We start from the raw sequence: 14,955 nt of genomic DNA, 5'->3' as shown, positions 1-14,955 counted from the left end.
GAAGCTATGTAATATAGTCAATACCTCCACGTTTCATACAAATCGGTTCAAGAACCTCGAAGGCGAAAAGTTTCTATAAGACCATTGAGTTTATTTTAATATCAAGGCACTCTTATATATGCAGTAAGTAGATACACTGAAATAACGAAACATCGGGTTGGTAGGGAAAAATATTAGCAGAATATCTTTCGAAGAGACAATATCAGAAATTAATAAGCTGGTCAAAATGCCATTTAGATAGAAAAAAACTGTTATTTCTCCCTCTTAGTTAAATAAACAACTAAAAGTATGATAAATTCGATCTTTTGAATTTAAACATTTCAAAAATATATGTGATTATCTCATTCAATCACACATTTCTTAAGCTACTATAAAATACGATTTCAGTAGCACCTTTCTCATTTGTTAACAGTAATTCATTAACTATTACACAAAACCTGAAGAGCAACGAAGATTTGTTAGCATATTTAGGTATTGTGTAATGAATGTTGCGTGATTCCACTTCCGAACTGAACATTACATATTGTCGAGTACCTAGTTCTTAAAACATCACTGATGACAAATGTCAATAAAAGCTAGTAACTAGTGTCACTACCAAAGAAAGTTTTATACCGCACTTCGACGATTCAAGCGATCGCGCTTATACTAAGAAAAACTCGTAACCTCGACAATACCGGTGGAAAAGACGCTCTGAGATCGACTGATTGTTAGTGTTGGCTTTAGAACTGGTTATGATAATGTAATAATTCGATTATTTTTAAAAATGGATTATTCGATTATATCCGTTTTCGTGGTCGTCAAGATAACCAGTTACAAAATCCTCGTTTAGAAATGAATGCGTTATTTGCAAATAATAATTGAGATAAATAACCGCGGAAACAAACAATAGTTTGGTTTAGATGAACTGTTATTATATAATAATCAGTTAATGAACGACAGTGAAAGCTATCTGTTATCTTTTAAATCGTTCTGAAAGATCCCGAAATGGAATTAAAGGTACTGGTTAAAGGATACCAAAAGCTAACTTACCAGAAATAGTATAATATTTGATTGATTGATTGATTTCATTAGGGATCTTGGCGTAATTTTTGATGATAAACTTACATTTATCAAACATATTGACAAGATTTCAAATGAGGCGCTAAGTATGTTGGGATTTATTTGTAGGGTTACTAATAAATTTGAAAGTATCGCACCAATCAAGTCACTTTATTGCTCCCTGGTTAGAAGTCGTTTAGAATATATTTCTCCAGTCTGGTCGCCCCATTATCGTGTACATTCTGATTCACTCGAGCGCGTCCAGAAGAAATTTCTAAAATATATTCATGTTAAACTTCATATTCCAGCTGCTTTATTTAATTATAATCAATTGTTGTCTTCAGCAAATCTTTTAAGACTTTCTGGTAGAAGAATCCTAACTGACCTAATATTACTTTTTAAGGTGATCAATTCATTAATTGACTGTCCAGATTTGCAGGAGTTAGTGTGTTTCGGTGTACCTGGTCGACATACCCGCCACAGATCTCCTTTTTGTTCTGCAAGTTCTAGAACCAACTATCACATGCACTCGCCTATCCCTAGGCTCCATAAATATGGCAATCAGTACAATCAGTACAGTAGTATCAGTACAGAGGACAAGGCTGATATATTTGATTCTGGACTCGATAGTTATAAAACGAGTCTGATTTCTTTTTATCTCTCGCAATATTATTCTTAAACTTTTCTTTATATTTAAAAATGTTTTTCCTTTTTTTGTTGTTTCATATTTGTGTATTTATTTCGTTGCTTCGTTCGTGTATACGTGTATCGTTCGTGTATCGTTCGTGTATCGTTCGTGTTTACTTCGTTCGTGTATATATTTTTGGTTGCTTATGCGTATTTACCTACTAGTTACTATTGTTATAGTTTTGCAATTTTATAATTTTTTGTTATGTTTTTAAATATGTATTTTTTTTTCTTCATATTTATGTTCAATATATGTTAAAGGCAATTTATGCCGTTTATGTAAAATAAATAAATAAATATAATTGATATTGATATGATGACAGAATAGAGATTTGTTTTTTATTAACTGAAAGATCCTAAAAGGAACTGAAAGAAGTTGATCAAGGGGTTTAAAAAAAAATGCAAAACGTAATTAATAATAATGAGACATTTTTACTTTTATTATTTAATATGTTTTATAAGCAAATGTTGCGGATTCCGTGGACAGACAGACGAACGAATAAATCTGTTCTCCAGGAACTGGACATAAGAGAAAGACTTACATCCATGTGCGAGAAAAGAATCCTGCAGTTCTTTGGACATATTTTCAGGGGAACTCTGATAGTTTGGAGAAAACTATTCTCCTGGGAAGTGTCGATGGGACAAGGTCGCGTGGACGTCAACCGACAAGATGGAGCGGTTTAGTTGCTGAATTATCAAAATCATCATTAACAAATGCCTACAGAAGAGCACCAGACCGTTTTAGATGGAGGAAGCCTGTTTACAGATGAGCCATGCCTGGAGTCAGGCGTAATCACCATCTTCAGACATGAGGCACGGATTGACGAGATAAGCACATACAAATTTGTACACAAAAAGTATAAATTTAGGCAAAAAGTACAACAAAATAAGGAAACAAAATACCACACCAAAAAAGAGACAAATTCTTGGGCTTGGTGTTGGATTATATGTTAACAAAGGCACAATTCAAATTTTATTAAATAAATAAAGCTTTATAATACTAAATTTATAAACATATATAATGCAGTGTAAGTCACTCTCCAAGCACAAGAGTTAGTCTCTTTTTTGGAGAGTTACAGTGATAACATTTACTAGATGTGTTAAAGTAGATATGTATAGAATTTTTAAAAAACATGTAACTTTTATGAATTGTATTAATAAAAAAATAAAAAAAACATGGTGATGAAACTAAAAAATAAGTAAAGTTTTGAGTAGCTAACCTAAGTAATATACAGACATTCACATAAAATATTGTAATAAAGACATTAAAAAAATATTTTTTTAATGAAATATTTAAATATGATGGCAAAAAATAATAATTGATCAATGTGGTTGATAGATAAATACTTTTTACTTCAGCTTGAATTTGGTAAAGACATTGATCAATTTTAGTTCGTGAGCAAGTAAGAATAATGAATAGCAATCGAATTATTCGATCATGTCAGTCAATTAGTTTTGTGCATCCCTAATGATTGTAAGATGAAATTTCGTCTCCGATCCGATATCGGCAATCGGGCGAATGGCTTTACATAACGCGGTGCATTGTGAATCATGGACACCAAGAACGAAAGTAAGCGTAGACTTCTCATTTCTCTCCAAACCGGTCGAGTAGGGTACACTCTGCAGTCTACGCTACACGGCCCGATAGGCTTTCACGGTATCACGAGAACGGAACGTGCTTCTAAAGAGACACTATTCTCTCGGACTAAATACATACATTATATTGGGTGTTAACATAAGTTGAGTCCGTTTTTTTTCCAAAAGAAGAAACCAAGAGGATACAACAGAAAACAAATTGGTCAATAATGCATTCGCCTTCATTATTTTACAACAATTTAGTAAATAATTAACAAATTTCAACAGGGATAAAGAACATTTTAGAGAAGGAAAAATAAAAGTCTAGGCTTTTATAGGGCTTAAGACCTGTCACTGTAACATTTACCATTCTGCCTATGTTTGAACATCCATATTTCTTAAATTCTTCCACCTGTTGATTTTAGAAAAGTTAAAGAGCTGAAACCTTTATTGTTGTAGAGATTCATATAATAGAATTAATTCACATACTAGGCAACGCCTGAAAACAATTTTCCATTTTATTTTTTTTATTTTTAATTTTCATTGATAAACTCTTACGGGTTACATACAATTAACAAAATATTTTTACATTTAAAATTCACATTCTACTGTTAATGATAATATTTTTAACATCTTTTGTAAAGGTTGTCAGTCTTTTGTTTATTTTTATCTGGTAGTTTATTGTATAATTTCAGCCCATGGTTTTTAGTCTCGACTGTCCTTGTCTCGTTTTAAATGATTGTATATGATATGTTTCTGATTTTCTCTTATTGTGTCCATGTTTACTACAAACGTTTTGATTCTTCGTCTACAATTACATCAATTTATTGGACCAGTTGGTTTTATTACAATATTTTGAGTTTGTCTAAATGTTTGTTTTATTTCCACCCCGTAGGGAGTGAAAACCAGTCTTTTATCTATAAACATATGGACAAACTCAAAATATGTAGTCAATAAATCATAGCATCTTCACCACACACCGCGCAAATATCGCGAGCGGCTTTGTTGCCTCGACTGAACGCGAACAAAAGGAGGTGTCGAAAAAATGTAATCAAATAAAATGATACATGTAACGTTTAAGTACACACAACATTTTATAGAGCGGAAAATTTTCTTTCAAATGACGTATCCACCTTTACCATTTTTGAAATACTTTTGGTGCTCATTTTTTAATTTAGAAAAGAACGGACACAACTTACGTCAAAACCTATATATCATTACAACACGAGTTATACAAACATACAAGACGAATTTTAAACACGGAACACATGGTAAATGAATGTTTGGCGCAAGAGGCAAAATTAGCAGTTCACAATGTAATCCTGGTCCCGACTCTGATGTATGGGAGCGAAGCGTGAACTTGGAAAAACAGGGACGAAAGTAGGCTGAATGCCGTACAAATGCGTAAAATGCGGTTTTAAAAGTAAAACTATGTTCGATAAATGCACAATATCGAGATCCGTAGATTATGTAGGGCTGAACAATAAGCATTAATACGACAACGACAAAATCAAGAAAGGAGCTCTGCGTTGGTTTGAACATGTAGAGCGAATGGACAGCGAAAGGACGGCTAAAAAGATTTACGATGCGAATGTTGATGGATTCAGATATAGAGGAAGACCGAGAAAGACATGACATGACAAAATCCAGCAGATATTTGACGATGGACATGTCAAAAGTCGGAATAATCGGCACACGTGCATGAGAAGACGCATGAATGTAGAGGAAGCGAGATCTGTATGCAAAGACAGAGGGATATGGCGTTCTATTCTTTTTGCCTACCCTTAAGGGAAACGACGTGATGGTTTGTTGTTGTTGAAACACATTTCGAACAAAAACATTCACGCGATTTATGATTGAATATAAATATCTTTTGAATTCTTCCATCTGTTGTTTTTATGAAGTAAAAAAGTTAAAACTTTGTGTAGGTCATTTTAAAAATCAAAGATTTGAATACTATGTTAGTAAATTGTCAAATCAGAAATGTTTTATTAGGTGATACTGTTTGTTTTTTTTTATTATGGAAATAAAAGACAAGTGATACTTAAATTCACATATTTGAAATAGTCAGCGACCGGTTTCATCGCTTTCGCGACATCTTCAAAACAGGAATTTTTATTATAAAATTCAATGTACTATAATTGAAAAAAAAACAGTAATTGCAAAGAATTAAAAATTATATCATAGTAAATTAATCTAATCGTTTTTGTTTGTAGGACCTTTTTACAAGTATTACAACTACTACCATCACGCCGTTTCCCCGTTGGGGTAGGCATAGAGGATGGACCGCAACACACGTCTATTCTGGCATACAATACTAGCTTTTTCCACATTAATACATCTTGTCATATATGCCCTTCGGTTGCGCCTGCTTTGATTATTATTATTTATTTTATATTTAATCTTGAAATAAGGCTCACATAAACATACTTTCTTAAATGTGCTCTAATAATAACAATGTACGTATATTTCTCAATTTGTTGCAAAAGAGAGTGAAAACATTCATGAGAAGGGAATATGGAAGTCTGGGCATTTACATGGCTTGTGACCTGTCATTGGCTGGTTTAAGTGGCCAATTTACACACCGTGTGACATTCACCATTCTGCCTATGTTTGAACATCCACATTTCCTCAACTCTTCCATCTGTTGACTTTTGTGAAGTAAAAGAGCTGAAACCTTTATCATGTGGGTAAGATTCATCCGGCTGAACCTCACCTACTAGGAAACGCCTGAAAACAATTTTCCAATTTTTATACTTCTTCTTTTACCAGGTAGTTACTTCTGTCTGTTGTAACAAATTTAGATATGAATAACCCCCTAGGGAGGAAATCCAGCCAGTCTGCAAGCATTTAGACATACCTATTTAAAACATTGAACATATATTTCATTTATAAGTTGTTTAACACATATTTCTTAATCTTCTGTTTGAATTTTGTTTTTTTTCTCTTTGTAAATGCTTTATAAATCCCATAGCACAATTACAATATTTGAGATTGTCCAAATGTTTGTAGACAAATGGTGAATGTTACACAGTGTGTAAAGTGGCCACTTAAACCAGCCAATGACAGGTCATAAGCCCTGTAGATGCCTAGACATCCATATTCCCTTTTCTAAGGTATTCTCCATCCCTGTTGTAATTTGTGAATCATAGCACAAAATATTTTTTTACCGCCTTATATATATTTTTTCTTTTTCGAAATTGGAGTCTGATTTTCACTTTTTCTCGGGTATTGTGATCAGGTTCATGTTGGCTTTCGACATGACCAGACTTGAGATTTTGGATTATCCGATCATGCCACGTCTTCCTTGGTCGTAGGAGTTTATATAATATTATTTTAATGGGTTTAAATGGATACATTTTTGTGACTCAAGTTCTTGAAAATTCCTTATTCCGGTGAACATAATGTCCGTTTGGGCTATGTATAGCGTGTGAGCTCGCCAATATATGACAGTAAAAATTTTATTGCCTTTGAATTTCCTAGAGTTTTAACCATCGAAAAAAAAAGAAGATTGCAAATAAAATCAACAGACAATGGAAATTTGATGTGTATTATTTTAATAGATTGTTTATAATAGAAAAATACATAGAGAAATATGCATTTTTATTTTTTGTAATAAAAACAGTCTAGTAAATTCGAATAAATAAAAATACGCTTTATATTAACAATATTAATTAAAATGCAAAAATAACATTAAATACTTGAAAAATAAATATTATTGAGTGTTACAAACATAATTTAAAAAACGAATAGCGATTAAAAGTAAAAACTATCTTTAGTTTAATTTTTATAGCGATAAATACATAAACATTATAAAACAGGAGTTATACAAATACAAAAATAATATTGTAACTAGGCGGCTACCTACACGGTTAAATTTCGAAACACCACGCAATTTTTTATCTCGGCTACGCTATGTAAAATGAAAAAAAATATTTAAATTAATAATTTCATCACGTCATGAAGTCGCCCCTGGGTAGCGCCTGCTAACGTCAATCAACAAAAACATCCTCGTTTTAATTACAATATTTCGGCTACGCCATGAATCTCTTTTTTTAAATAATTTCTCACGTCACAAAGTCGCCCCTGGGTAGCGCCTGCTAACGTCAATCAACAAAAACATCCTCGTTTTAATTACAATATTTCGGCTACGCCATGAATCTCTTTTTTTAAATAATTTCTCACGTCACAAAGTCGCCCCTGGGTAGCGCCTGCTAACGTCAATCAACAAAAACATCCTCGTTTTAATTACAATATTTCGGCTACGCCATGAATCTCTTTTTTTAAATAATTTCTCACGTTACAAAGTCGCCCCTGGGTAGCGCCTGCTAACGTCAATCGCCTGCTAACGTCAATCAACAAAAACATCCTCGTTTTTATAACAGTATTTCGGCTACGCCATGAATTTCTTATAAAAAATGTCTAAATGTCACAAAGCCACTCTCTGAGTGTCGCTACTGACATCATTTACAAAAACATAATTATTTGTGCTTTTTTCAGGAACGCAACATTTTTTTAAAAATACACCTACCTAACCGATAAAATACTATTAGTAATGAAACCAAGGTATGCTTTAAAGTTCCGTATGTCCAAATAATATTATTTATTATTAGAATATTATTGACATGTAGTTCAAGCATTGCTGCATTCACGTTGCTTTACTTCTGAGAGCTCAACTGCAATGTTTTTCTATGGTTATGTTTACTGTCATCTGTCATGTATTGGCGAGCTCACAGGCTATACTTACGCCGTCCGTTTTAATTAGGACGTCAAAAAAGTGAAGTGTTAAAAAATAATTAGTAAATTTATTATAATGGAAAAAGCAATGGGGAATAAATATGTGTTAGCCGTTTATTTTTTAATCTACGTATTGTTGTTCCAATAGCATTGTGAATTTAAGTATCACTAGTTTTTTATTTCGATAGTAAATAACATCGGTAGGTTCATCTTCAATCAATTACAAGTGTTAGTAATAAGGCTTATCTAGATTATCGCATTGTGAATAGAACTGCATAGTGCACAACCCCAAGCTAGTCACGTTGCATGTATAAGATAACGTAAAGATCTTTATGGATACTGTACAATGTACATATTTATATATAGTGTGCAATAAGCAGGTGGGTATTATTATCCATAAATACCTAATCTACCGACGTATCTAAACTAGCCTCAATAACGCAAAGTAAATTGAGGCGAACGGGCAAGACACGAAACGCAACTATTCATTGTGTCATCACGCCATTAAATTCCTTCTTTAGATTTATCTCAAATTGGTACAGCATAAGTCTCGTGCATTTAACCGACTCGTACAACCAAACATTGCACTCCCAAGAGCTACTAAGGACTCATCGTGGGACGAAGCATAATACGAACATATCATGTTACTTGCAACGGTGAACACAGTAATACATTTAGAAAAAAGAACAAACCACAAAGCACTATCTACATAACGCTTCAGAAACGATTTTAAATAATTAATTAATGTTTCATGTTTTTTCAATGTTTCATAACTATCAAATCAGCCTTAGTCGTTAAAAGGCCGAGGCTACTAAGGGTCAGTCGCATTAAAAAAACATCCACGTTAAACAAGCGTTATTTTCCCGTCAAACTGGGTCGCTTGGCTAACTTTGTTCATGCAACCATTTTGACGAAAATTACTTTTTTAATTGCAACCGACCCCCAGTGAGGGATGAGAGTTCTCACACCAGAAGCTTCTTGTTCACAGAGCCCAGAAAAATCCGGGCTAGTAAGTGAGAGGCGAGCTCTCGCATTCTCAGATCAAATAGTGGCCGTCTGAAAAAAGGGGCTTGATCTGTGACATATCTACACAGGATGTGTATGGGCGTTTCACTAACAAAATTGCATTAGCAACAATTTATTTAAAGTTTTGGTAACCGATTTGTTACAAATGAATTCGATTTGATAACTCTATACTGGGTCCTGAATGCAAGATAGAAAGAAGACACAACTAAGAAAAAAAAAATTTAAAAAATTGGGTGGACATACTGGCGTTTGATATTTTTTATCAACTCAATTTATAAAAAACTAAATATTATCTTAAGTGTAGGTACATTTAAAAATAAGTTGAAAGAGATACAATACGTAATATTTCGTAATAGATAAGTAATAATATCTTTCAACGTATTTTTAAATGTACCTACACTTGAGATAGTATTTAGTTTTATATCAATTATCCTTACACTGTATAATATTTACCAGTCTGAAGATGCCCATTACAGGGTGAAAGCGATAATTGGTTGAACAAATAAGTGGAAGTGTGTAGTTTTTGATTAGTAACTTAAGCAACGTAAACATAAGTAATTACATCATTACAAAGGAATTCTATCAAGAATTGTCAATAAATAATTTAAATCAAACCTAAATTATTATTGAACCATCCCTTTGATGTAGACATGAAACTATTTCCATTATAAATGCTGTGTTGTCACGCATGCAAAAAAAACGTGTAGTCGCGGTTATTGCGTGACTATTCTGCAAATTCTCGTAAAAATTGATAGTTTATACATTGTACACACATTTGGCGCATCTAGGCCCGTATTACAATGGGAAGTTAATGGAGTTATATGAAGATTTGAAGTATCTTCATCGGTAACCGGTAATTAAACATGTCTTAAATATATATATATATTTATTTATTTATTATGGATAACTTATACAGCGCCATTTTCGTAATAAAATACCTCAAGGGCGCTTTACATGGTGATTCTATTGTTAAATTAATTTAATTGAAGCTTTTAAATTTGTAATTTAATTAAAATAATTTATTTAGGGGTCACGTGCTACGGATTTATTCAAATGATTTAGAGAACAAGTGGGTTTTAAGTTTTTTCCGAAACATCACTTCACTTTCACAGCCTCGCACCTCTGCTGGGAGAGCATTCCATGCCATAGGGCCTGCGACCGCAAATGCGCGTTCACTAAATTTAGTGCGCTGTTTGCGTAGAAGTATAATAACTTTTCATAAGCCAACAGAGTTTGTATTCGACCCTCTGTGGAAAACGTAGCCAGTGTAGTTCCCGAAGTAGTGGAGTGATATGACTGAACTTAGAGATTCCGAAAATAAGTCTCGCTGCGGCATTCAATACAGATTGTAGGCGAGTCATTTTGTTAATTGGTAGACCTGCATAGATACCATTACAATAATCGACTCTAGACACTACAAACGCATTTATTAATTGACGGGCGGCATCAACCGGCAAATTTTTGCGTATGCATTTAATTTATCTCAGCTGGTAGAAGCATGAACTTATCGTCCTACTAATTTGAGCGTCAAGAGATAGGTCAGAATTGAGTAAAACTCCCAGTAGTTTAACGGTGGGTAAAGCGGTACTCCCTACATTAGGTAGAGCCGTATCCTGGATCAAATTCTGTCGTCTGGCTGAAGCCACCCACAGTTGTTCAGTTTTTGATGGGTTTAATGTTAGTCTGTTTTCAGCCATCCAGTTTCCTATTTTCTTGATGCATCCATCAATTAAATTGACAAGCACACTTCTCTCGCCTGGTTTGCAATAAAAATAAATCTGCGTATCATCTGCATAGCAGTGCGACCACAATCCACATTCTTTGATAATGTTCTCTATATCTTTAGTGTAAAGGAGATAGAGAAGTGGTCCGAGTACTGACCCTTGAGGCACTCATGTAGACACCCGAAAGTTGGTTGAGCTTTTACCTTTTTTTTTAAATGCATATATTTACTTCATACAGAAAATTTGAATTTACTCTATGGACAATTGAAGATAACTCCATTAACTTCCCATTGTAATACGGGTCTAGATGTCCCAGATGTGTGTATAATGTATAAACTATAAATTTTTTACGAGAATTTGCAGAATCAATAGTCACGCAATAATCGCGACCACACGTTTTTTTTTTCATACACATTTTCATATAATACATAAAATAAAATTTTATTTTATTGATAATCAAAAATAAATCTTTTAATTTCCTATCGCAATCGGCGCCCTCTACTTGAGATACTCGTACAATAGATTTTATTTTGTTATTTAAGTGAATTATATTTCTAAATCGAAGTCAAAACATTATGAAATATTTTCAATCAAACCCGATACTTTAAAATATTTATCACATAGAGCAAATAAATCTAAAACATTTATTTGAAAAAACAATATTCTATTGCCACGATATAGCCACGATTCTATTTCACGATAACTTTCAATAATGAATACCTCGTAACGAAACGTACTACGATAGATGGCAAGAAAAAAAATTCCCGATTTTTTCGATACGGTATTATAGGGAAATATCACATTTTTTTACAATTTAAAATTAATAAGGGTCTATGAAATACAGTCGAGTAAAAAATAATTTTCTGTACTTATTAGTAGCATTAAAAATATTTTTAAATTCCCGCAAAAACGGTTGATTGCATTGGCTACGCCCCTAATACGTCGCGATTCGGTTAAATTTTGAACATTGTTCGTGTCCGTTTAAATAGAACATATTCTCGAATCTTGACGTCACAATTGTCAAGGTCAAACATGTCGCGTTTTTGTAGAAATATTAAAAAAAACATATTTTAAAAATCAGTATGAAACACAGGAAATACAATATTTTTTTCTAAGTACCTTTCACGTGTTTTTATCGGTAATTGTAGTAAGTGATATTTTACTATTAATATCCCATATCAAAATTTTAAAATTGTTCGATGGAACCGACGAAGGCAACTAGTTCTTTTATGCGAATATTCTAATTTTAGATAGAAAATTTAACGATAAAGGTACTTATTTAGTACTATATTTTTTTAATTTTAGAAATTAAAATACCATGCAATAAAAGTATCAATTATCAGTCATTTGAAATGCTTTTTAATCGACATGAGAGATTAAATCAAAGTGGAACTGTACAATAATGCATTTGAATGTAGGTTCACAATGAAGGCGGGTATAGTAGAAAGCACTTTGGCATAGAATATTTATGTGCCTACGAATGGTATATTAGGTGATAGAAGTTCACATGACAAATGTCGTGAAAGTATTCCTTACTGACGATTTGACTAATTTTTTCGTCTATTGAAATAAGGAGAAAGCAGAAATGAACACTGTTTTATGATAACAAGAATACGCAAAAACTATAAACCTGAATGTGTGAGAGAATAAAAATTATTTATACCGAGAAAGTAGTACATTATTAAGATTAAAACTAAAATTTACGTTTTAAGTAAATAAGTATATTTTGTTGCCCTTTAATAATAAGGAATATTTTTATGTTCTTTTTTGTATTTTTTTTATTTCCTTTTTTCATTACTATTAAACAAAAAAGTACCTAGTAATCTTTTGCAGAATATTTTCTTTTCTCTTTCTTATATGACACAAAAATATTATACCTGTCTATTTTATTATAGGAGCAAAAATTCATAAATATTTCTTGTATACCCACGAACAAGCCATGCCTTTGTGGGATTTTTGTTTACTTTTTTTACTGTTAATATATATTTCACTGCTAGTAATTATCCTTTATTTTTTTTAAAACTCTGTTTTACCTCTTATGTATATTGTAAAAAAAAACAAAGAAAATTTAATAAATATTTTTTTAATTTTTTTAAAATAAGAATTTAAGAAAAGGGAAACTTGAATGTTTTTGGTTTGACCTATTTATTTTTTTAAAAATGTATATTAGCTTTATATTTCAAAATACAGAAAACAAAACTATGCAAGTATGTGTCATACTTGCATAGCTATAAATAAAAAATAAAAAAAACAATCTTTCGAAGCACGCAAAAAGCAGTTTTTAAAGATATAAATACTAAAATCGTAGAAACTTCTAGAAAATATTCGCAGTCATTAAAATTTTGTTGAAAGGTGTTATGTTTTATCGCGTGAAATGTTTGGAATACCCAAAAAATAATTTTTAAAATGAAACTAAGTACATGAAAAAAAAATGTGCTAATGAAATATTCAGTAAAAGCATAATATGGGGTTAATTAATGGTTTAAACTGAAAAAATACTCAAGGATTCAAATTTGCATTGTATCATAATATGATGCATTTGAAATTCTATGAATGCATAATGATATTGTATTATTATGTATTCATCCAAATTACATCGTAATTAATTAATGGCATAGTATCTTTAGAAAATTAGCAATATCTGTTGAGTAACATTTTTTAAATTATTCAGGAGATAAATAAAATAATGTATCCTTTAATGGTGGATTTTTACTTTGCATATTTTTTATTGACAACAAAAAGGAAAATGACTTTGACAATTTAATTTGAAAAAACATTTATGTATATTTTGTTGAAACTAAATCGTATAATCTTAATGAGAAATAAAAAAATACTTTAAAAAAAGTTTACTTAACAGATAACAACTACGATATTATGTCAAACTTATATCTTGTTTTGCCGTCTTTGTTTAAGAAATGATGAAAAAAAATCTGGGTATTCAAATGTTTAATTGAATATACGAGTAGTTATGCAGAAAGCAGCCAACCACAAAAAAGTGAAACAGATAATAGCACTTTTGTGAAAAGAGTGAGTAATCAAATATACACAACAGTAAGAATGTTTTTTACTTTAACAAATGATAAACAATGTTTTGTTTTTTTGAACTTATTATTTTATGTTCATTTTAGGGTACTCAATTGTAAAAAATAACTTAATCAATTTGTTACATTAACGTCAAAAATATTTTCATTTTGTGTTAAAATTTAGGTGATTTTTTCGAAGTGCATTTTGCAGAAAACAGACAGATCTAATATTGAATAATACCTCATTAAAATTTTGAATGCATGAGGTAACATTCTGTACTAAAACGTTTTTTTTATTACATGTATTTTTATAAAATTAAAATACTGATGTATTTATCCACATTAATTTATTTAAGAGAACTAGATTTCAGGAGACATTAATCTTCCCACCAACATGAATACCGTAAGATTTTCCTAGTGCTGTGGGTGTTTTCTGAAAATTGAGAAATGCCGTTTTTGTGATCAACACTTATCATCATCATCAAAAGGTGATGATTACAGCTTTTTGTATGAAAGCGGCCTGGCTGTTTTTAGCAGAACATAGAACTTGCGGCATCCGATAACACGAATACCTAATTTTTCCAAAATTGTGGACTGGCTGCTTTCTGCATAACTACGTTCAATTGTACTGACACTAGATTTAAAAAACATGTTTTGCCGTGTTCTTCAACAGATTTATAAAAAAAAAACATTATATTGCGGGCCTCCGTGGTGCAGTGGTCAAGACGCTTGACTCACATACGGAAGGTTCTGGGTTCGATTCCCGGTGAGAACACAAAAATTAAATGTGATTTTTCTCAAGCTTGGGTGTTCTGTGATGTAATTCACCACTGTAATTGGGCCTCCTGGCCTGTTGTGGTGCAAAAATAAAATATAAAACATAAAATAAAGTTATTTCTTAGATTGATTTTACTTTAAATTGGTGATAGAAGAATAATACCTGATTTGGTTTTTTTATATGAAGTTGTAAATAATCTTTTTGATATTCCTAATTTGGTCAAATGTATCTATTTTAATGCGCCTAATAGGCCGATGAGGCATTTTTGAATAATTAATTGTTTTAATTTCTTTGTATTATATATTTGCTTGCTATCTTATTTCAGTTTTATGTACATATTATTACTTGTTACTATATTATTATTATT

At 31.7% G+C, this 14,955-nt stretch overlaps 1 protein-coding gene across 4 annotated transcripts in view; it reads right to left on the bottom strand.

Annotated features, from left to right (window-relative positions):
• Positions 1 to 14,955, bottom strand: part of LOC148272168 (protein fem-1 homolog CG6966) — a 219,742-nt gene that overhangs the window by 39,388 nt on the left and 165,399 nt on the right. The gene's annotated exons all lie outside the window — the stretch shown is intronic.

Source organism: Micrasema longulum, unplaced genomic scaffold (assembly GCF_059751315.1).
Source record: "Micrasema longulum isolate JH-2025_06_02 unplaced genomic scaffold, ASM5975131v1 h1tg002448l, whole genome shotgun sequence".
Taxonomy (NCBI): domain Eukaryota; kingdom Metazoa; phylum Arthropoda; class Insecta; order Trichoptera; family Brachycentridae; genus Micrasema; species Micrasema longulum.
The sequence above is the reverse complement of the archived record's forward strand: the minus strand, read 5'-3'. Positions and strand labels throughout refer to the sequence as shown.